At 41.7% G+C, this 24,753-nt stretch overlaps 1 pseudogene; it reads left to right on the top strand.

The window, feature by feature from the left end:
• The first annotated feature begins 160 nt into the window (after positions 1–160).
• On the top strand, positions 161–24,233 carry LOC148777360 (uncharacterized; annotated as a pseudogene).
• Positions 24,234–24,753: the final 520 nt, after the last annotated feature.

A 24,753-nucleotide genomic window follows, 5' to 3' on the forward strand; every position in this document is an offset into this window, starting at 1 on the left:
CACACCTTCTCCGGAACCCCCACCCCATTTGCTCTGCCCTTCTCATCCGTGATGGGCTTTTTCTTCTGACAGGATGGAGACATGGTGAGGCGGGCTCCGCGCGCGCAGAAGCGACGCCGGCTCCGCGCGCGCAGAAGCGACGCCGGCTCCGCGCGCGAACATGCGCAGAAGCGTGGCCCAGAGGCGCTACCCAACGCCCGAGGCCAGGGGCGGCGGCCGAGAGGAGCTACCTCACGGCCGAGGTCAAGACGGTGGCTGAGAGGAGCAACACCACGTCCAAGTGGCGGGGGCTGCGCGGGCACAGGAGGGCCGAGAGGAGCTACTCCACAGTTCAAGGTCAGGAGGGGCGGCGGTGAGGAGATACCCCTCGTCCAAGGTAAGGTACAACACCACTGGGAAAACCATAGCTTTGACTAGATGAACCTTGGTTGGCAAAGTAATGTCTCTGCTTTTTAATATGCTATCTCAGTTCAGTTCAGTCTCTTAGTCGTGTCCCACTCTTTGCCACCCCGTGAATCACAGCACGCCAGGCCTCCCTGTCCATCACCAACTCCCGGAGTTCACTCAAACTCATGTCCATGGAGTCGGTGATGCCATCCATCTATCTCATTCTCTGTCGTCCCCTTCTCCTCCCGCCCCCAGTCCTTCCCAGCATCAGTCTTTTCCAGTGAGTCAACTCGTCACATGAGGTGACCAAAGTATTGGAGTTTCAGCTTTAGCATCAGTCCTTCGAACACCCAGGATTGATCTCCTTTAGAATGGACTGGTTGGATCTCCTTGCAGTCCAAAGGACTCTCAAGAGTCTTCTCCAACACCACAGTTCAAAAGCATCAATTCTTCCGCGATCAGCTTTCTTCACAGTCCAACTCTCACGTCCATACGTGACCACTGGAAAAACCATAGCCTTGACTAGACGGACCTTTGTTGGCAAAGTAATGTCTCTGTTTTTAAATATACTATCAAGGTTGATCATAACTTTCCTTCCAAGGAGTAAGCGTCTTTTAATTTCATGGCTGCAGTCAGCATCCGCAGTGATTTTGGAGCCCAAAAAAATAAAGTCTGACACTGTTTCTACTGTTTCCCCATCTATTTCCCATGAAGTGATGGGACCAGATGCCATGATCTTCGTTTTCTGAATGTTGAGCTTCAAGCCAACCTTTTCACTCTCCTCTTTCACTTTCATCAAGAGGCTTTTGAGTTCCTCTTCACTTTCTGCCATAAGGGTGGTGTCATCTGCATATCTGAGGTGATTGATATTTCTCCCGGCAATCTTGATTCCAGCTTGTGCTTCTTCCAGCCCAGCATTCCTCATGATGTACTCTGCATATAAGTTAAATAAGCAGGGTGACAATATACAGCCTTGACGTACTCCTTTTCCTATTTGGAACCAGTCTGTTGTTCCATGTACAGTTCTGACTGTTGCTTCCTGACCTGCATACAGGTTTCTCAAGAGGCAGGTCAGGTAGTCTGGGATTCCCATCTCTTTCAGAATTTTCCACAGTTGATTGTGATCCACACAGTCAAAGGCTTTGGCATAGTCAAATGAAGCAGAAATAGATGTTTTTCTGGAACTCTCTTGCTTTTTCCATGATCCAGCGGATGTTGGCAATTTTATCTCTGGTGCCTTTTCTAAAACCTGCTTGAACATCTGGGAGTTCACGGTTCACATATTGCTGAAGCCTGACTTGGAGAATTTTGAGCATGACGTTGCTAGCATGTGAGATCTGGGCAACTGTGCGGTAGTTTGAGCATTCTTTGGCATTGCCTTTCATTTGGATTGGAATGAAGACTGACCTTTTCCAGTCCTGTGGCCACTGCTGAGTTTTCCAAATTTGCTGGCATATCGAGTGCAGCACTTTCACAGCATCATCTTCCAGGATTTGAAATAGCTCAACTGGAATTCCATCACCTCCACTAGCTTTGTTCCTAGTGATGCTTTCTAAGGCCCACTTGACTTCACATTCCAAGATGTCTGGCTCTAGGTTAGTGATCACGTTATCATGATTATCTTGGTCGTGAAGATCTTTTTTGTACAGTTCTTCTGTGTATTCTTGCTACCTCTTAATATCTTCTGCTTCTGTTAGGTCCATACCATTTCTGTCCTTTATCGAGCCCATCTTTGCAGGAAATGTTCCCTTGGTATCTCTAATTTTCTTGAAGAGATCTCTTGTTTTTCCTATTCTGTTGTTTTCCTTTATTTCTTTGCATTGGTTGCTGAGGAAGGCTTTCTTATCTCTCCTTGCTATTCTTCGGAACTCTGCATTCAGATGCTTCTATCTTTCCTTTTCTCCTTTGCTTTTCACTTCTCTTCTTTTCACAGCTATTTGTAAGGCCTCCTCAGACAGCCATTTTGCTTTTTTGCATTTCTTTTCCATGGGGATGGTCTTGGTCCCTGTCTCCTGTACAATATGCTATCTAGGTTGGTCATAACTTTACTTCCAAGGAGTAAGCATCTTTTAGTTTCATGGCTGCAATCAGCATCCACAGTGATTTTGGAGCCCCCCAAAATATAGTCTGACACTTTCCCCATCTATTTGCCATGAAGTGATGGGACCGGATGCCATGATCTTCAGTTCAGTTCAGTTCAGTTCAATTCAGTCGCTCAGTCGTGTCCGACTCTCCGCGACCCCATGAATCACAGCACGCCAGGCCTCCCTGTCTATCACCAACTCCCGGAGTTCACTCAAACTCATGTACACAAAGTCGGTGATGCCATCCAGCCATCTCATTCTCGGTCGTCCCCTTCTCTTCCTGCCCCCAACCCTTCCCAGCATCAGAGTCTTTTCCAGTGAGTCAACTCGTCGCATGAGGTGGCCAAAGTATTGGAGTTTCAGCTTTAGCATCAGTCCTTCCAATGAACACCCAGGATCGATCTCCCTTAGAATGGACTGGTTGGATCTCCTTGCGGTACAAGGGACTCTCAAGAGTCTTCTCCGCACCACAGTTCAAAAGCATCAATTCTTCGGCGATCAGCTTTCTTCACAGTCCAACTCTCACATCCATACATGACCACGGGAAAAACCATAGCCTTGACTAGATGGACCTTTGTTGGCAAACTAATGTCTCTGCTTTTTAATATATTATCAAGGTTGATCATAATTTTCCTTCCAAGGAGTAAGCGTCTTTTAATTTCATGGCTGCAATCAGCATCTGCAGTGAGTTTGGAGCCCCAAAAAATAAAGTCTGACACTGTTTCCACTGTTTTTCCATCTATTTCCCATGAAGTGATGGGACCAGATGCCATGATCTTTGTTTTCTGAATGTTGAGCTTCAAGCCAACCTTTTCACTCTCCTCTTTCACTTTCATCAAGAGGCTTTTGAGTTCCTCTTCACTTTCTGCCATAAGGGTGGTGTCATCTGCATATCTGAGGTGATTGATATTTCTCCCGGCAATCTTGATTTCAGCTTGTGCTTCTTCCAGCCCAGCGTTCCTCATGATGTACTCTGCATAGAAGTTAAATAAGCAAGGTGACAATACACAGCCTTGATGCACTCCCTTTCCTATTTGGAACCAGTCTGTTGTTCCATGTACAGTTCTGACTGTTGCTTCCTGACCTGCATACAGGTTTCTCAAGAGGCAGGTCAGGTGGTCTGGGATTCCCATCTCTTTCAGAATTTTCCACAGTTGATTGTGATCCACACAGTCAAAGGCTTTGGCATAGTCAATGAAGCAGAAATAGATGTTTTTCTGGAACTCTCTTGCTTTCTCCATGATCCAGCGGATGTTGGCAATTTGATCTCTGGTGCCTCTGCCTTTTCTAAAACCTGCTTGAACATCTGGGAGTTCACGGTTCACATATTGCTGAAGCCTAGCTTGAAGAATTTTGAGCATGACTTTACTAGCGTGTGAGATGAGTGCAATTGTGCGGTAGTTTGAGCATTCTTTGGCATTGCCTTTCTTTGGGATTGGAATGAAGACTGACCTTTTCCAGTCCTGAGGCCACTGCTCAAAAGGCAAAATGATAGGATACTAAATGAGGAATTCCCCAGGTCGGTCGGTGCCCAGTGTGCTACTGGAGATCAGTGGAGAAGTAACTCTAGAAGGAATAAAGGGATGGAGCAAAAGCAAAACCAATACCCAGTTGAGTATGTGACCGATGATAGAAGCAAGGTCTGGTGCTGTAAAGAGCAATATTGCATAGGAATCTGGAATGTTAGGTCCATGAATCAAGGCAAATTGGAAGTGGTCAAACAGGAGATGGCAAGAGTGAACATAGACATTCTAGGAATCAGTGAATTAAAATGGACTGGAATGGGTGAATTTAACTCAGATGACCATTATATCTACTTCTGTGGGCAGGAATCCCTTAGAAGAAATGGAGTAGCCATCATGGTCAACAAAAGAGTCCGAAATGCAGTACTTGGATGCAATCTTACAAATGACAGAATGATTTCTGTTCGTTTCCAAGGCAAACCATTCAATATTACAGAATTCCAGGCCTGTGCCCCAACCAGTAATGCTGAAGAAGCCGAAGTTGAACAGTTCTATGAAGACCTACAAGACCTTTTAGAACTAACAGCCAAAAAAGATGTCCTTTTCATTATAGGGGACTGGAATGCAAAAGTAGGAAGTCAAGAAACCCCTGGAGTAACAGGCAAATTTGGCCTTGGAGCACGGAATGAAGCAGGGCAAAGGCTAATAGAGTTTTGTCAAGAGAACGCACTGGTCATAACAAACACCCTCTTCCAACAACACAGGAGAAGACTCTACACATGGACATCACCAGATGGTCAACACCGAAATCAGATTGATTATATTCTTTGCAGCCAAAGATGGAGAAGCTCTATACAGTTAGCAAAAACAAGACCAGGAGCTGACTGTGGCTCAGATCATGAACTCCTTATTGCCAAATTCAGACTAAAATTGAAGAAAGTAGGGAAAACCACTAGGTCATTCAGGTATGACCTAAATCAAATCCCTTATGATTATGCAGTGGAAGAGAGGAATAGATTTAAGGGACTAGATCTGATAGATAGAGTGCCTGATGAACTCTGGACGGAGGTTCATGACATTTTAAAGGAGACAGGGACCAAGACCATCCCCATGGAAAAGAAATGCAAAAAAGCAAAATGGCTGTCTGAGGAGGCTTTACAAATAGCTGTGAAAAGAAGAGAAGTGAAAAGCAAAGGAGAAAAGGAAAGATAGAAGCATCTGAATGCAGAGTTCCAAAGAATAGCAAGGAGAGATAAGAAAGCCTTCCTCAGTGATCAATGCAAAGAAATAGAGGGAAACAACAGAATAGGAAAAACAAGAGATCTCTTCAAGAAAATTAGAGATTCCAAGGGAACATTTCATGCAAAGATGGGCTCGATAAAGGACAGGAATGGTATGGACCTAACAGAAGCAGAAGATATTAAGAAGTGGTGGCAAGAATACACAGAAAACTGTACAAAAAACATCTTCACAACCAAGATAGTCACGATAACGTGATCACTGACCTAGAGCCAGACATCTTGGAATGTGAAGTCAAGTGGGCCTTAGAAAGCATCACTAGGAACAAAGCTAGTGGAGGTGATGGAATTCCAGTTGAGCTATTTCAAATCTTGAAAGATGATGCTGTGAAAGTGCTGCACTCAATATGCCAGCAAATTTGGAAAACTCAGCCATGATCTTAGTTTTCTGAATGTTGAGCTTTAAGCCAACCTTTTCACTCTCCTCTTTCACTTTCATCAAGAGGCTTTTGAGTTTCTCTTCACTTCCTGCCATAATGGTGGTGTCATCTGCATATCTGAAGTTATTAATATTTCTCCAGGCAATCTTGATTCCAGCTTGTGCTTCTTCCAGCCCAGCGTTCCTCATGATGTACTCTGCATAGAAGTTAAATCAGCAGGGTGACAATATACAACCTTGACATACTCCTTTTCGTATTTGGAACCAGTCTGTTGTCCCATGTCCAGTTCTGACTGTTGCTTCCTGACCTGCATACAGGTTTCTCAAGAGGCAGGTCAGGTGGTCTGGTATTCCCATCTCTTTCAGAATTTTCCACAGTTTGTTGTGATCCATACAAAGATTTGGCATAGTCGATGAAGCAGAAATAGATGTTTGTCTGGAACTCTCTTGGTTTTTCGATGATCCAGCGGATGTTGGCAATTTGATCTGTTGTTCCTCTGCTTTTTCTAAAACCAGCTTGAACATCTGGGAGTTCATGGTTCACATATTGCTGAAGCCTGGCTTGGAGAATTTTGAGCATGACTTTACTAGAGTGTGAGATGAGTGCAACTCTGCGGTAATTTGAGCATTCTTTGGCATTCCCTTTCTTTGGGATTGGAATGAAGGCTGACCTTTTCCAGTCCTGTGACCACTGCTGAGTTTTCCAAATTTGCTGGCACATTGAGTGCAGCATTTTCACAGTATCATCTTTAAGTGTAGAGTTAGGTTATTTATTTGACTTTTTTCTTGTTTCTTGAGGTAAGCCTCTATTGCTATGAACCTTCCCCTTAGCACTGCTTTTACAGTGTCCCAGAGGTTTTGGGTTGTTGTGTTTTCATTTTCATTCGTTTCTATGCATATTTTGATTTCTTTTTTGAGTTCTTCTGTGATTTGTTGGTTTTTCAGCAATATGTTTTTCAGTCTCCATATGTTGGAATTTTTAATAGTTTTTCTTCTGTAATTGAGATCTAATCTTACTGCATTGTGGTCAGAAACGGTGCTTGGAACGATTTTAATTTTTTTGAATTTACCAAGGCTAGATTTATGGCCCAGGATGTGATCTATCCTGGAGAAGGTTCCATGTGCTCTTGAGAAAAAGGTGAAATTCTTTGTTTTGGGGTGAAATATAGCTCAATTAGGTCTAACTGGTCTGTGGTATCATTTAAAGTTTGTGTTTTCTTGTTAATTTTGTTTAGTTGATCTATCTATAGGTGTGCATGGGGGTATTAAAGTCTCCCACTATTATTATGTTATTATTAATTTCCCCTTTCATACTTGTTAGCATTTGTCTTACATATTCTGGTGCTCTTATGTTGGGTGCATATATATTTATAATTGTTATACCTTCTTCTTGGATTGATTCTTTGATCATTATGCAGTATCCTTCTTTGTTTCTTTTCACAGCCTTTGTTTTAATGTCTATTTTATCTGATATGAGTATTGCTTCTCCTGCTTTCTTTTGGTCTCTATTTGAATGGAATATCTTTTTCCCGCCCTTCACTTTCAGTCTGTATGTGTCCCTCGATTTGAGGTGGGTCTCTTGTAGACAGCATATATGGGGGTCTTGTTTTTGTTTTTGTGTCCATTCAGCCAGTCTTTGTCTTTTGGTTGGGGCATTCAACCCATTTACATTTAAGGTAATTATTGATAAGTATGATCCCGTTGCCTTTTACTTTATTGTTTTTGGTTTCAGTTTACACACCCTTCCTGTGTTTCCTGTCTAGAGAAGATCCTTTAGCATTTGTTGGAGAGCTGGTTTGGTGGTACTGAATTCTCTCAGCTTTTGCTTGTCTGTAAAGTTTTTGACTGGGAGAAATATCAATAACCTCAGATATGCAGATGGCACTACCCTTATGGCAGAAAGTGAAGAGGAACTCAAAAGCCTCTTGATGAAAGTGAAAGAGGAGAGTGAAAAGGTTGGCTTGAAGCTCAACATTCAGAAAACAAAGATCATGGCATCTGGTCCCATCACTTCATGGGAAATAGATGGGGAAACAGTGGAAACAGTGTCAGACTTTATTTTTTTGGGCTCCAAAATCACTGTGGATGCTGATTGTAGCCATGAAATTAAAAGACGCTTACTCCTTGGAAGGAAAGTTATGACCAAACTTGATAGTATGTTAAAAAGCAGAGACATTACTTTGCTAACAAAGGTCCGTCTAGTCAAGGCTATGGTTTTTCCTGTGGTCATGTATGGATGTGAGAGTTGGACTGTGAAGAAAGCTGATCGCCGAAGAATTGATGCTTTTGAACTGTGGTGTTGGAGAAGACTCTTGGGAGTCCCTTGTACTGCAAGGAGATCCAACCAGTCCATTCTAAGGGAGATCAATCCTGGGTGTTCATTGGAAGGACTGATGCTAAAGCTGAAACTGCAAAACTTTGGCCACCTCATGCGACGAGTTGACTCATTGGCAAAGACTCTGATGCTGGGAAAGGTTGGGAGCGGGAGGAGAAGGGGACGACCGAGAATGAGATGGCTGGATGGCATCACCGACTTGATGGACATGAGTTTGAATGAACTCTGGGAGTTGGTGATGGACAGGGAGGCCTGGCGTGCTGTGATTCATGGGGTTGCGGAGAGTCGGACACGACTGAGTGACTGAACTGAAAGCTTTTGATTTCTCCTTCATAGTTGAATGAGATCCTTGCTGGGTACAGTAATCTGGGCTGTACGTTATTTTCTTTCATCACTTTAGGTATGTCTTGCCATTCCCTTCTGGCCTGAAGAGTTTCTATTGAAAGATCAGCTGTTATCCTTATGGGAATCCCCTTGTGTGTTACTTGTTGTTTTTTCCTTGCTGCTTTTAATATTTGTTCTTTGTGTTTGATCTTTGTTAATTTGATTAATATATGTCTTGGGGTGTTTTTCCTTGGGTGTATCCTCTTTTGGACTCTCTGGGTTTCTTGGACTTGGGTGACTATTTCCTTCTCCATTTTAGGGAAGTTTTCAACTATTATCTCCTCAAGTATTCTCTCATGGCTTTTCTTTTTGTCTTCTTCTTCTGGGACTCCTGTGATTCGACTGTTGGGATGTTTCACATTGTCCCAGGGGTCTCTGAGGTTGTCCTCATTTCTTTTATTTCTTTTTTCCTCTTTGTTTCATTTATTTGTATCATTCTATCTTCTACCCCACTAATCCTATCTTTTGTCTCTGTAATTCTACTCTTGGTTTTCTCCAGAGTATTTTTCATCTCATTTATTGCATTATTCATTATATATTGACTCTTTTTTATTTCTTCTAGGTCCTTGTTAAACATTTCTTGCATCTTCTCGATCTTTGTCGCCAGGCTATTTATCTGTAACTCCAGTTTGTGTTCGATTTTGTATCATTTTCACTATCATTATTTGGAATGCTTTATCAGGTAGATTCCCTATCTCTTCCTCTTTTGTTTTGGTTGGTGGGCATTTATCCTGTTCCTTTTCCTGTTGAGTATTTCTCTGCTTTTTCATCTTGTTAATATTGCTGTGTTTGGGGTGGCCTTTCCACATTCTGGCAGTTTGTGGTTCCTCTTTATTGTGGAGGTTCCTCACTGTGGGTGGGGTTGGATGGGTGGCTTGTCAAGGTTTCATGGTTAGGGAAGCTTGTGTCAGTGTTCTGGTGGGTGGAGCTGGATTTCTTCTCTCTGGAGTGCACCGAAGTGTCCACTAATGAGTTATGAGATGTCTGTGGGTTTGGTGTGACTTTGGGAAACCTGTATATTGAAGCTCAGGGCTATTTTCCTGTGTTGCTGGAGAATTTGCATGGTATGTCTTTCTCCGGAACTTGTTGGCCCTTGGGTGGTACTTGGTTTCAGGGTAGGTATGGAGGCTTTTGATGAGCTCCTATCAATTAATGTTCCCTGGAGTCCAGAATTCTCCGGTGTTCTCAGGATTTGGACTTAAGCCTCCTGCCTCTGGTTTTCAGTCTTATTCTTACAGTAGTCTCAAGACTTCTTCATCTATACAGCTTTGATGGTAAAATATCTAGGTTAATGATGAAAAGTTTCTCCAAAGTGAGGGATACCCAGAGAGGTACACAGAGTTACACAGAGAAGAGAAGAGGGAGGAGGGAGATAGAGGTGACCAGGAGGAGAAGAGGGAAATCAAAAGGGCAGAGAGCAAGCTAGCCAGTAATCACTTCTCTGTGTGCTCTCCACAGTCTGGACCCCTCAGAGAGGTTCATGGAGTTACACAGAGAAGAGAAGAGGAAGGAAGGAGACAGAGGTGGCCAGGAGAATAAAAGGGGAAATCAAAAGGAGAAAGACTGATCCAGTCAGCAATCAGTTCCCTAAGTGTTCTCCAGAGCCCAGAACACGCAAAGAGATTCAGAGTTCGGTAGAGAAGAGAAGGGGGAGGGAGGAGATAGAGGCGACCTGGGGGAGAAAAAGGAGAGTCCAAAGAGGGAGAGAGTAATCCAGCCAGTAATCTCACTCCCAAATAAAAATGGGTACTAAAGATTGGGTCCTTACAGGTACAAAATTGATAACAAAACCCAAAAAGCAAAGATTAAAAATCTAGAGTAGAGGTTAGATTCTCAAAAATACAATATTAAAGAAAAAAACAGTCACAAAAATTATAATATATATATATATATATATGTATGAAGTTTGCTTTAAAAATAAGGTCTTTTTATTTTGCAAAGTAATAATAGGTTATTAAAATGAAAATTAAACGAGTAATAGAGGACTTAAAAATTAAAAAAATTAAAAAAATGATAATAGTAAAAATATATCTAGGACTTTCTCTGCTGTCCTTGTGGATAGTGTGGGGTCAGTTCATTTCCAGATAGCTCCTTGATCCGGCTTACACTTCTCAAGATCTATAGGCCCATTCCTATGTAGTTGGTGCTAACTGCAGGGTTTTAATCATTGCACCTGTCACTTCGAAAGCGATTCCCTCTGTTTATTTTAGCTTCTTCTGTTTGCTGGCCTCTTCAGTGTCTAATTTCCGCCATGACACAAGGGGGCGGTGGTGGTCATTTTTTTAGCCTCACTTGTTCAGTCATGCTGTGGGGAGGGAGGAACACTGCAAACAAATATCACTGGCATCTGTGGGGAGTGCTACCAGTGTCTTGGCCACAATGGGTTTGCTCCTGCTCACGGCGTGTGTGCTTTCCAGTCTACAGTGCTCAGGCTCTAGGTTGCTCTGCCGGGAACTGTCTGAGGTGGGCCCTGGGTTGAGGGCACTTCCCAGGTCTGCTCCACTCAGGTTCAAGTTCTCGGGTATTCCACAAAGGCACAGACTTGATTGGGCCTGCGTTTTGTGCCCTTCCCTGGTCCAAGCAGCTCAGGTGACCAGGTGCTTGGCGAGTGCATACACCCCCCAGTTGGGGCTGCGACTTATCGCCTCCCCTGTCCCTGCTGCTCGGTGTTCTGGGTGTACAACAGGTGCGCCTTCTCAGGTGTGCCCTGTGTCTCTTCTGGGGAGCTGATCTCTGGCTGCGACCCTCCTGGCAGATGTCAACCATCCAGAATCCCAAGGAGTCTTGGTTAGCAACAAGCCTGCTTGCAGTTTGGTTGATGATGCCACCTTCCGGCTCTGGCTGCCCTTGCTTGCCTGTCTCTGGTGGGGGATGGTCTGGTCCTTTGCCGGCTAGTTCTGCTCAGTCCTTTGTTCTGTGAGCAGGCCTGGCAGTGTCTTAGGTTACAGCTTTTCAAGGGATAGCTATCCCACAGTCTGGGTTGTTATCTCTGCTTAGTTCTCTCAGATTGCCCTCGGGGCATTCAGGCCCGGTCCTTACCCTAAGCAATGCAGCCTGCACCTCCCTGCCCAGTCCCAGCTTGCTAGTGGTGGATGCAAGCGTCTGCACTGCTTCTCGACTGGGAGTTGCCTTTAGTCATGTAATCTGTGGGTTTTAATTATTTATTTATTTTTCCTCCCAGTTATGTTGCCCTCTGAGGTTCCAAGGCTCACCACAGGTTCGCAGGTGAGAGTGTTTCCTGGTGTTTGGAAACTTCTCTCTTTTTTAAGACTCCCTTCTTGGGACGGATCTCCATCCCTCCCTCTTTTGTCTCTCTTTTTATCTTTGATATTTTTTCCTACCTCCTTTCGAAGACAATGGGCTGCCTTTCTGGGTGCCTGATGTCCTCTGTCAGCATTCAGAAGTTGTTTTGTGGAATTTGCTCAGCGTTCAAATTTCTTTTGATGAATTTGTGGGGGAGAAAGTGGTCTCCCTGCTCTATTCCTCCACCATCTTAGGACCGCACCCCCCCACCAATTTTCTCTTTTATGAGTAATGTTTTTGCTCTCAATGTGTAAAAACCCTTCACCAAGCCCTTGGACCCAGAGATTTTCTATTTTCTTAAAAATGTTTCAAAATTTGAAATTTTACATTTAAATCTATGTTTCATTTTAATTTAATTTTAATATTTGTTAAAAACTCTACTCCTTTTCCATTATATTGCTTTTTAACTTTTGTAAAACATTTAAAAGTGTGGTTGAGTCCCTTGGGATAAAAGTTTCTCCTTCTGCTTTTTGCTCCTGTGGGGGGTGGGGGGAGAAAGAAAAAAAAAGCCTCAAAAGGACAGACTTGTATGAAAACTTAACAGTGGCCATATTGAAAAGAAAGAGAATTGGGAATCCAGAACTTAGGTTTCTTTCCTCTTCGTTGTTACAATTGTGTAGGAAATTGCCCTTAACTCATGCCCAATTCCTCATGATTTCTAACTTTTTCCCCAACTCTAAATCTGAAAGATTTCAATGATAGATATATTGGACACTTTCAGAGGGTTTTATCAGTCACTTGAAGGGAATGACTTTTCCATCTAGATATATCCCAGGCCTTTAGTGTTCTTCAGTGCAAAAATATTTTCTTACATGTACCTAACTTTTTATTTTTTATTCTCTGAGTTAGCTACTCTGTACACTCTCCATTGACCTTAGTTGAGAAGATGAGGTGAGAGCAATTTAAGGAAGATCAAAGTAAAGTTTATTGAAAAAAAAAAAACAACAGTCAAACTGTTAAGGGTTGAAGAAATTAACAACTTGGAGACATTTCTCACTATATGAGCTTTTCTCATGGGAAAAGATGAAATTGTTTTTAACCAGTAACTTCACACTAGAGGAATGGGGAGGCAAAATATTGTACCCTGGCATTCCAGAAAGGCAGGCTTTCTTGTTGATTCTTCTCCTTGTCCTGTCAATCAATTGTTAAAAAATTCTCATTCATAGCTCTGAGTAGAGTTTGAATGAGCCTTCCCAGAGCCACTGATATAAAAATTGAATTGTGGAAAACATTAACCCATCTCACGTCTACAATCATTTTGTACTCCAAAATCTTAAGACCACAGAGGCAGATATAATTAAATCAGTCCAAAAGTAATTTGGGGAGACAAACAACAGAAGGGAGTAGCAAAAGTCCTTCGGACCATGATCTCTTACTGTGCAGAAAGGTGGGGGGCAGATATTGTTTGCTGAGAAAAAAATCTCTTTATATAGATCACAGACCTCAGATGACCAATCATATTCTACTGAAGCATGGAATATTAGAAGTACAGTAGGATCCCATGCTTATGTCTTGTAGAGTTTTCAATCTGTGTGCTTGGAGACTCTCAGTATTGTTAGATACCAGGGGTTTAAGAGGTATCCCATGAAGTAGAAATGGCACTAATTTTGGAATTGATCACTAAGAGAATCTGATGATTGAGTCTTCTTTGTAAAGTATTACTAATCCAAATCAGTAAATAGATTCTCCTACTATTTCTTTTCTTTCTTTTTTTTTTTAAGATTTGGCAGCTAAAATTCTCCAATATATAATACAAATGGAATGGAGCATAAGATTATTCCCATGCTGCTGCTATGTCAACTGAAGATGACCCAGATTTTCAAGTCTTGATCAAAGTTATTGATATAACAAAAACCTTGCAAGGAAACATCTGAGAATCAGTATTTACTGAAGAACCTACATGAACTAAATAAATAATAAGAAAATATACTCTAGTAGAGTGAGTGCATTTGGAAAGTGTAAGAATGGAGTCAGCAGACAGTATCTCAGAGTGTTTCCCAGATCTGAAATTCTTTGCTAGAATGGTTCCTTAATGGAAAATTTTGGCCTACTAGGGAAAAGGACCTACTGGTTTTTGACAGACATAAATAAGAACCAAGGAACTGCAGTCCAAAAGGCATGAAAGCACTTTCTCAATTTAAGGATATTGTGCTTAGGGTGGAGTTCTCCAAAACTCTAGAATCTAAGTGCATGGATTTCACGTGTGCAATGTAAAAATCACCGGTGCGCAGCTCACATGAGCTGGTTTTAAGAAGACAGTGCTATGAAGTTTCCTGGTGAGAAGCCATGGACATAGAAGCTCCTCAGCGTGTCAGAACCCAGACTTCTCTCCCCTCCTGCAGCGACCTCCTGGGACATTGTCTGTGTGCCCCGTGCCTGCACGCATGCGCACGAACAGGGTGGTTAGACTGACCGCCATTATCCAACAGCTGTTCCCAGCGTCCGTTAAGGTTGACTGCTCAGGAAGATGAAACTGTAGCTGAAACGCACAGGGCGGAGCCCCAACGGCCAGCCTCGCTGGGCGGACAGGAGTGCCTCTCAGGGCAGTCTCTAGAATCAATCACAGGAACTTTGAGGTAAGGGGGACACAGATTCTTCAACCCTCAGGTGTCGCGCTCGGTTCTGTTTCCTCCCTGGGGGTTGCTTGCGCCCTTGTCAGTGTAGGGAGACTCCCCTGTAGCGCTCAGTTCCGTGCAGTGTTTACACCAGCGTTATTGGCCCCTCTGGGGAGCAGGCTGCAAGAATGCTTTCCTGACTGCAGGGTCTGCAGTGGACGGCAAATCATGAGAGCAGCTTATCAGTGGAGGGTCAATCGTGAGAGCAGTTAAACAGGTGCCATTCTAGTTGGTGTATTCTGAGGAGTGTAAAAGCTACCGGGTATTTCTTCCACTTGAAAGAGGTCATTGCAGGAAGTAGTGCATGTCATTGGAAAATTGAGTAAAGTGAGTGAAGATCTAACATACATTCTCATAGTTTCACAGATGTCTTCCTATTTATGGTGAAAATATCAGTCAACACATATGTTCAAAGGGCACTCTTGTCCATAATGAAGTAGCAGACATCTATTTGTAGTCACATGTCAAATCATGATTGATTTGCAAGCATAGATGGGGTTTGTACGTAATTAATTGGTTGGTGGGAGTCTGATAGGTTGTCTAATGTGTAGGTTGGTTTTGTCTGTGGATATATGTGATTAAGGGGAGTTTACTTTGGCCGCAACAGAAAAACAACAGAATGGGAAAGACAAGAGATCTCTTCAAGAAAATTAGAGATTCCAAGGGAACATTTCATGCAAAGATCAGCTCGATAAAGGACAGAAATGGTATGGACCTAACAGAAGCAGAAGATATTAAGAAGAGGTGGCACGAATACACAGAAGAACTGTACAAAAAAGATCTTCACGACCAAGATAGTCACGATAACGTGATCACTGACCTAGAGCCAGACATCTTGGAATGTGAAGTCAAGTGGGCCTTAGAAAGCATTACTACAAGCAAAGCTAGTGGAGGTGATGGAATTCCAGTTGAGTTATTTCAAATCTTGAAAGATGATGCTGTGAAAGTGTTGCACTCGATATGTCAGCGAATTTGGAAAACTCAGCAGTGGCCACAGCATTCCAATCCCAAAGAAAGGGAATGCCAAAGAATGCTCAAACTACCGCACAATTGCACTCATCTCACACGCTAGTAATGTCATGCTCAAAATTCTCCAAGCCAGGCTTCAGCAATATGTGAACCGTGAACTCCCAGATGTTCAAGCAGGTTTTAGAAAAGGCAGAGGCACCAGAGATCAAATTGCCAACATCTGCTGGATCATGGAGAAAGCAAGAGAGTTCCAGAAAACGATCTATTTCTGCTTCATTGACTATGCCAAAGCCTTTGACTGTGTGGATCACAATCAACTGTGGAAAATTCTGAAAGAGATGGGAATCCCAGACCACCTGACCTGCCTCTTGAGAAACCTATATGCAGGTCAGGAAGCAACAGTCAGAACTGGACATGGAACAACAGACTGGTTCCAAATAGGAAAAGGAGTACGTCAAGGCTGTATATTGTTACCTGGCTTATTTAACTTCTATGCAGAGTACATCATGAGGAACGCTGGGCTGGAGGAAGCACAAGCTGGAATCAAGATTGCTGGGAGAAATATCAATAACCTCAGATATGCAGATGACACCACCCTTATGGCAGAAAGTGAAGAGGAACTCAAAAGCCTCTTGATGAAAGTGAAAGAGGAGAGTGAAAAGGTTGGCTTGAAGCTCAACATTCAGAAAACAAAGATCATGGCATCTGGTCCCATCACTTCATGGGAAATAGATGGAAAAACAGTGGAAACAGTGTCAGACTTTATTTTTTTGGGCTCCAAAATCACTGCGGATGCTGATTGCAGCCATGAAATTAAAAGATGCTTACTCCTTGGAAGGAAAGTTACGACCAACCTAGATAGCATATTAAAAAGCAGAGACATTACTTTCCCAAACAAGGTCCGTCTAGTCAAGGCTATGATTTTTCCCGTGGTCATATATGGTTGTGAGAGTTGGACTGTGAAGAAGGCTGAGTGCTGAAGAATTGATGCTTTTGAACTGTGGTGTTGGAGAAGACTCTTGTGAGTCCTTTGGACTGCAAGAAGATCCAAAGAGTCCATCCTAAAGGAGATCAGTCCTAGGTGTTCATTGGAAGGACTGATGCTGAGGCTGAAACTCCAATACTTTGGCCACTTCATGCGAAGTGTCGACTCATTGGAAAAGACCCTGATGCTGGGAGGGATTGGGGGCAGGAGGAAAAGAGGACGACAGAGGATGAGAAGGCTGGATGGCATCATGAACTTGATGCACATGAGTTTGGGTGAATCTGGGAGGGAGGCCTGGCGTACTGCGATTTATGGGGTTCCAAAGAGTCAGACACGACTGAGCGACTGAACTGAACTGAATGGTGAATTTTCAGATGTGTAAGGGCATTGTTAGGAAAAGTACTATAGCCTATTTTGTGTACTTGAGGAATGTCAGATGATCATTTGTGTGCTGAGGGTATCATTTGTGTCTAGTGCTTGTTGTATGGTTCTGTGGGTTTTGTGTGTGTGGATTTTCAGGAGCTATCTACGTATATTTTGCTGTGTAGTGGGCGTGTCTCTGGCTGTTTTATCGGGCTGGTAGATGTTTATGCTTGTGTTTATATGTTTCTGTATTCTGCAAAGTGGAAGAATTAATTCTGTGTGAGGATTTGGGAATGTAGTATAAGCATATGCAGGTAGTGTGGTATGTATTTGAAACAGAGTATATATATATAGTCATGTCTTTGCATATTTGTAGTGTAGTGGGTAATTGTGGTTATATTTGGGGCTTATGGAGAGTTGTGTGTATAATGAGCTTGTGTGTATATTCAAGGGGCATGGCCATTTGGAGGAATATTTGCTAGTGCTTTGGATTTCTGTTTTTCAGTAGGGGCCTCCTAGGCTTATATATTTTGAGAAGTGAGTATGTGTGTATCTGATGAGAAGGTGAGGTTCTGGGTTTATACAGGGGAGTTGGTAAATTACATTTATATGTATTAGAAATGTGTGATATGATTATTTGTTAGTATATGCAGATGTATGGCTCTATTAGTTAGGTATCATTTGGTATATGGAAGTTTTTTCATCAGTAGTTTCTTGGAGATATTTCTATGTGTCTTACTTGGGTATACTTATTTGTATGTGTCCATCATTAGGTGCATGAATTATGAAAGTGTTCATAATGTGTGGAGTGTTAGGAGTATTCAAGTGAATTTCTTTGGAGACTTACGGTGTTTATACATGTGTGTTGTAGTAGGTAATATATTTGTATATTCAGGATGAGGATAGATATACATATATAGTGTCCTTCTATTTATTTGTTGGGAGAGAGGTGAGGAGGTTGTATTCTGGAGAGAGAGCATAATGTATCTCCAGCCTTCTTGCCTGGAGAATCCCCATGGACAGAGGAGCCTGGCGGGCTGTAGTCCATGGGGTCACAAAGAGTCAGACACAATTAAGCGACTAAGCACAACATAGCACAGAATTTTATTCTTTATATTCAGAATGGTGTGTTTTTCTTAATATCCTTTTTGGGGTAGTTCATTGCTTCTATATAATGACTACTGTATGCTGATTTTATATCCTGCAACTTTACTAAATTCGTTTATGAGTTGTACAGTTTCTGTAGCTGTTGTCACTGTTGTTGTTTTTGAAATTTTAGGATTTTCTACATATGTGATCATGTCATCTGCAAATGGAGGTGATTTGACTTCTTCCTTTCTGACTTTAATGCATTTTATTTCTTCATCTTGCCTAAGTCCTCTGGCTTGGACTTTCAGTGCTAGTGCTATGTTGAATAAACGTATTGGATGTGGACATTTTTTCCTTCTTCCTGATATTACAGCCAAAGCTTCCAGTTTTTCACTGTTGAGTGATATGTTTGCTGTGATCTTTTCATATATACCATTATTGTGTTGAGGTACGATCCTTCTATACCCAATTTGCTGAGAGTTTTTGTCATGAAAGGATGTTGAATATTGTCAAATCCTTTTCTGCACCTATTGAGATGATCGTGAGTTTTTCCCCTTCATTTTGTTAATGTAGTGTATTATGTTGATTGATTTGTGTATTTTGAACCATCCTTGCATCCCATGAATAAATCACACTGAATCATGGAGTAGGATCCTTCTAATTAATTATTGAATTAGCTTTGCTGATATTTTTTGAGGATTTTTGAATCTGTGCTCATTCCAGACATTGACCTATAATCTTCTTGTAATGTCTTTGTCTGATTTTTATATCATGGTAATGCTGGGAGGAAATGGGGGCAGGAGGAGAAGGGGACGACAGAGAGTGAAATGGCTGGATGGCATCACCGACTCAATGGACATGAGTTTGAGTGAACTCCGGGAGTTGGTGATGGACAGGGAGGCCTGGCGTGCTGTGATTCATGGGATCACAAAGAGTTGGACACGACTGAGTGACTGAACTGAACTGAATGCTGGCCTTGTAAACTTAATTTGAAAGGGTTCCCTCCTCTCCAGTTTTCTTGGATGAGTTTGAAAATGCTTGGTATTAATTCTTTAAATGTTTGTAAAATTTACCAATGGTAAAGCCATATGGTCCTGGATATTCTTTATATTTATTTTATTGATTCTGTCTCCTTATTTGTTATTGGTCTGTTCAGACTTTCTGTTTTTTCTCGATTCAGTGTTGATAGGTTGTGTGTTTCTAGGAATTTATCTGTTTCTTCTAGATTATCTAATTTGTTGACATAATTATTTATGATAGACTCTAATGATTATTTTATTACTGAAGTATCATTTGTACTGCCTCCTCTGTCATTTCTGATTTCATTGATTTGTCGTCTCTCTTTTTCCTTAGTTAATCTAGCTAACAGTCTGTCATATTCAGTTCAGTTCAGTCGCACAGTCGTGTCCGACTCTCCACGACCCCATGAATCACAGCACGCCAGGCCTCCCTGTCCATCACCAATTCCTGGAGTTCACTCAAACTCATGTCCACAGAGTCGGTGATGCCATCCAGCCATCTCATTCTCCGTCGTCCCCTTCTCCTCCCGCCCCCAACCTTTCCCAGCATCAGAGTTTTTTCCGGTGAGTCAACTCGTCGCATGAGGTGGCCAGAGTATTGCAGTTTCAGCTTTAGCATCAGTCCTTCCAATGAACACCCAGGATTGATCTCCTTTAGAATGGACTGGTTGGATCTCCTTGCAGTCCAAGGGACTCTCAAGAGTCTTCTCCAACACCACAGTTCAAAAGCATCAATTCTTCGGCGATCAGCTTTCTTTACAGTCCAACTCTCACATCCATACATGACCATGGGAAAAACTATAGCCTTGACTACAGGGATCTTTGTTGGCAAAGTAATGTCTCTGCTTTTTAATATACTATCAAGGTTGGTCATAACTTTCCTTCCGAGGAGTAAGCGTCTTTTAATTTCCTGGCTGCAATCAGCATCTGCAGTGATTTTGGAGCCCAAAAAAATAAAGTCTGACACTGTTTCCACTGTTTTTCCATCTATTTCCCATGAAGTGATGGGACTAGGTGCCATGATCTTCGTTTTCTGAATGTTGAGCTTCAAGCCAACCTTTTCACTCTCCTCTTTCACTTTCATCAAGAGGCTTTTGAGTTCCTCTTCACTTTCTGCCATAAGGGTAGTGTCATCCGCATATCTGAGGTGATTGATATTTCTCCCGGCAATCTTGATTCCAGCTTGTGCTTCCTCCAGCCCAGCGTTCCTCATGATGTACTCTGCATATAAGTTAGATAAGTCAGATGACAATATACAGCCTTGACGTACTCCTTTTCGTATTTGGAACCATTCTGTTGTTCCATGTCCAGTTCTGACTGTTGCTTCCTGACCTGCATACAGGTTTCTCAAGAGGCAGGTCAGGTGGTCTGGGATTTCCATCTCTTTCAGAATGTTCCACAGTTTATTGTGATCCACACAGTCAAAGGCTTTGGCATAGTCAATGAAGCAGAAATAGATGTTTTTCTGGAACTCTCTTGCTTTCTCCGTGATCCAGCTGATGTTGGCAATTTGATCTCTGGTGCCTCTGCCTTTTCTAAAACCTGCTTGAACATCTGGGAGTTCACAGTTCACATATTGCTGAAGCCTGGCCTGGAGAATTTTGAGCATGACTTTACTAGCGTGTGAGATGAGTGCAATTGTGCGGTAGTTTGAGCATTCTTTGGCATTCCCTTTCTTTGGGATTGGAATGAAGACTGACCTTTTCCAGTCCTGTGGCCACTGCTGAGTTTTCCAAATTTGCTGGCATATCGAGTGCAGCACTTTCACAGCATCATCTTTCAAGATTTGAAATAGCTCAACTGGAATTCCATCACCTCCACTAGCTTTGTTCGTAGTAATGCTTTCTAAGGCCCACTTGACTTCACATTCCAAGATGTCTGGCTCTAGGTCAGTGATCACGTTATCATGACTATCTTGGTCGTGAAGATCTTTTTTGTACAGTTCTTCTGTGTATTCTTGCCACCTCTTCTTAATATCTTCTGCTTCTGTTAGGTCCATACCATTTCTGTCCTTTATCGAGCTGATCTTTGCATGAAATGTTCCCTTGGAATCTCTAATTTTCTTGAAGAGATCTCTTGTTTTTCCTATTCTGTTGTTTTCCTCTATTTCTTTGCATTGATCGCTGAGGAACGCTTTCCTATCCTTGCTATTCTTTGGAACTCTGCATTCACATGCTTATATCTTTCCTTTTCTCCTTTGCTTTTCGCTTCTCTTCTTTTCACAGCTATTTGTAAGGCCTCCTCAGACAGCCATTTTGCTTTTTTGCATTTCTTTTCCATGGGGATGGTTTGGTCCCTGTCTCCTGTACTATGTCATGAACCTCCATCCAGAATTCATCAGGCACTCTATCAGATCTAGTCCCTTAAATCTATTTCTCACTTCCACTGTGTAATCATAAGGGATTTGATTTAGGTCATATTAATATTTTAAAAAGACACTACTAGATTTGTTTCTATTTTCTATTTTTCTATTCTCTAATTCCTTTTGCTTAGTGTGAGATTAGTGTTTTCATTTTCTGCAGTTCCTTGAGGCATAAAATTAAATTTTTTATTTGAAGTTTTTATTACCTTTTAATGTATGCATTTATCACTATGAACATCTCCTGTAGTACTGCTTTTGCTTCATCCTGTATGTCTTGGTGTATTGTGTTTCATTTTAGTTTGTCTCAATATACTTTTTCATTTTCCCTTTGATTTTATCTTTGGCCCAATTAAAAGTTTTATACAGCATGATAAATATAATTAAAATGGGTGTATTTTATTTATGAGAGTTAAGAAAGTAAATCCTAAGAGTTCTCATCACGAAAGGAACATTTATCATTTATTATTATTTATTATTTATTTATTATTTATTATTTTGTATCCATACGAGATGATGTTCACTAACCTTCTTGTGCTAATCATTTCATGATGTATGTAAGTCAAAGCATTATGCTATATGTCTTAAAATTATGCAGTGGTCAATGTCAGTTATGCCTCAATAAAACCAGAAGTGGGGAAAAGAATGTATTGTTTAGTTTCCACATATTTCTCAATTTTCCTGTTTTCTTGCTCTTAAGGGATTTCTTATTTCATCCTATTGTGGTCAGAAAAGATATCTGTAATTATTTCAGTCTTTTAAAATTTGTTGAAACTTGATTGTGGCCTATTATATATCCTGGATAATATTGCTTCCATACTTGAATGCATATGTGCTGCTGTTTGGTGGTATGTTTAAATATGTCTGTAAGGACCGTATGATCTATAGTGTTTTCAAGGCATTTTGTTTATTGATTTTCTATCCATTTTTATAAGCGGATTATTGAAGTCTCTTACTGCCATTGTATGCAATCAATTTTTTTCTTTAATTCCAGTATTTGCTTTATACCTTTATGTGCTCTGGTGCTGTATGCATATATAATTTTTATATCTTCCTGTTGAAGTGACTCTTTTATTAAAATATAGAGACCTTCTTTTTCTATGGAGGCAATTTTGGAGTTAACATCTATTTTCTCTTTTATATGAGTAGCCACCCCTGCTTTCTTTTGCTTACTGTTAACATGCATCGAGTATCTTTTTCCATCCCTTCATTTTGAGCCTATATGTGTCTTTAAATCTAAAATCAGTCTCTTACAGATAGCTTAGAGTTGAATCTTTTTTTTTAAACCATTCAGCCACTGTTTAATCCATTTATATTATTCATTGATCGTTAGGGATTGCTATTATGGTTTACTTAATTGTCTTATGTGTATTTTGCAGGTGTTTTGTCCTCTTCCTTTCTAGCTTTCTTTCATTGTTGTTTGATGACTTTCTAGTAGTGATTTGCTTATACCCCAGACTGCATTTTGTTTTCAAGATTTTGTATCATCTTTACTATCAGTATTCTGAATTCTCTTTCAGATAGACTCCCTGTCTCCTCTTCGTTTGTTTGTTCCAGTGAGTTTTTGCCCTGTTACTTCACCTCCTGCATATTTTTCATCTTTTCATTTTATTTAGTTTACTGTGTTTGGTGCCTCCTTGCTTTAGGCTGGAGGGTTGTAATTCTTTTTAATTGTGGAATCTGACCCCTGCATCACTGGGGTTTGGACTAGTGTCTTGTGAAGGTTTCCTGACTGGGGGGACTTGTGCCTGTGTTCTCTTGGATGGAGCTGGATCATGTCTCTCTGAAGGGCAGTGCCATATTCAATCGTAAGTTTTGGGGTGTCTATGGGTTTGGTATGACTTTGGGCAGCCTATCTGCTAATGTGCGGGTTTGTGTCCCTATTTTGCTGAAGGATTGGCATGGAGCATCCTGCTCTGGAACTTGCTGACTCTTAATATACAAAATTAATAACAAAAGATTGAAAAGCAAAAGTTAAAAACCTAGAATAAAAATTAGACTCTCAAAAGTACAATATTGAAAACAAAATATCACACACAAAAATAAAAAGTATGGAATTTATTTTTAAAACATGGTGTTTTCTTAATTTTATTCTTAAAAAAAGGTAAAAGTGGACTACAGAAAGGAGTAATAAAGAACCACTTTAGGACAATATGAGAAATAAAAAAGAGGGTGAAAAGAAAAAAATAAGAATAAAAAATGGATGGGGAGTGGGGAGGATATAGAGGGTGGTAGTGAGAGGAATGTCCGTGTGATTCTTCCATGTTAGGACACCCCAGAAACATACAGGTAGAGTCCAATAGCTTCTCTTTTGTCAAGCTGTATGTCCAGAAGCTGCTGGAGATATGAATCACCGAGAGAGTGGAACTGAAGTTTTGGAAGATGAAATAGGAGGAGGAGGCAGGCTACCAACTGACTTCGCTGGGGAAGAGAATTAAGTCACTGAGTTACAGCAGGACACCTTGGGTCACCAAAACTTCTGGAGCATAAAAGGCAAACCAAAACAGCTGCTTGGTCCCCAAAAGACCAGATACCCTGACACTTTGGGGGACCATCTACAGAAGACATGCAGGCAGCTCTTTTGGGGTCTCCCCTTTCTCCAGAGTGAGTCTCTGGTGGCTACTGACACAGTACCTGGGTCCCCTCTAGAGTTACGGCCTATCTTATTCAATGAATGCTTTAAGGTTGAACAACTCCAAATTCAAGCTAAATTAACTTCATAGCTGTCATTGGTCCAGCTCTTGACCCATGCTGTAGCCCAGACTCAGCCTCACTCCTTGATTCCAACCATGTCCCAGTTGTAACTATCACCTCTGGGTCACATGGAGACCCAGGCCAGACCCCTACCATTAACTCTAACTGTACCCCAGATTTAATCACCACCTCAGCCTCACATGAAGACTCAGCCTAGACCATAACTCTTGACTCCAACCTTACCCCAGTGTCAACTACCACCTCAGGCTCAAGTAAATACCTAGGTCAAATCTAAATACTTGACTCCAACCATGACTCACTTTCAACCACCACCTCCAGCTCATGTGGACACCCATGCTCAACCCCAACCCTTGACTCCAACCACATCTCACTTTCACCCACAAACCTCACACTCACATGGAGACCCAGGCCCAACTCCAACCCTTGACTCCAACCATGCCTCACTCTCAACCACCACCTCACACTCACATGAGGACCCAGACCTGACACCAGTCCTTGACTCCAATAAAACCTCCATTACAACCACAACCTTGGGCTCACATGGGAACCCAGGTCCCCAAACCTTGACTCCAATATATCTCACTAACAGCCACAAACTCGGACTGACATAAAGACTCAGGCCTAACTCCAATTCTTGACTCCAACCAAGCCTCACTCTCAACCATAATTCTGGGCTCATATGACAACCCTGGTCTGACCCCGACGATTGACTAACCATGCCTCAAGATCAAGGACCACTTTGGGCTCAGTTAGAGATCACTGCTCATCTCACCCTGTCTTTCCCAATCCAACCATCTTCCTCTCAGCTGCAGACTAGGTACTATGAAGTCTTGCCCTATAATCCAAAATAAGCCACAATCTTTGATCCCCAATGCAATTCAAATCCTGGAATATAACTTTTGAAAAAACCAACTAGAAAGTGAGAGAACTTTATCATCTTTGGTTAAAAAAAAATCTCAACAAGTCTTTAGCCAGGTCACCCCCAGTATTCTGCAGGGCAACAGGT

This window comes from Moschus berezovskii, chromosome 7, assembly GCF_049115385.1.
Source record: "Moschus berezovskii isolate FMDL1 chromosome 7, NW_MosBer_1.0, whole genome shotgun sequence".
Taxonomy (NCBI): Eukaryota; Metazoa; Chordata; class Mammalia; order Artiodactyla; family Moschidae; genus Moschus; species Moschus berezovskii.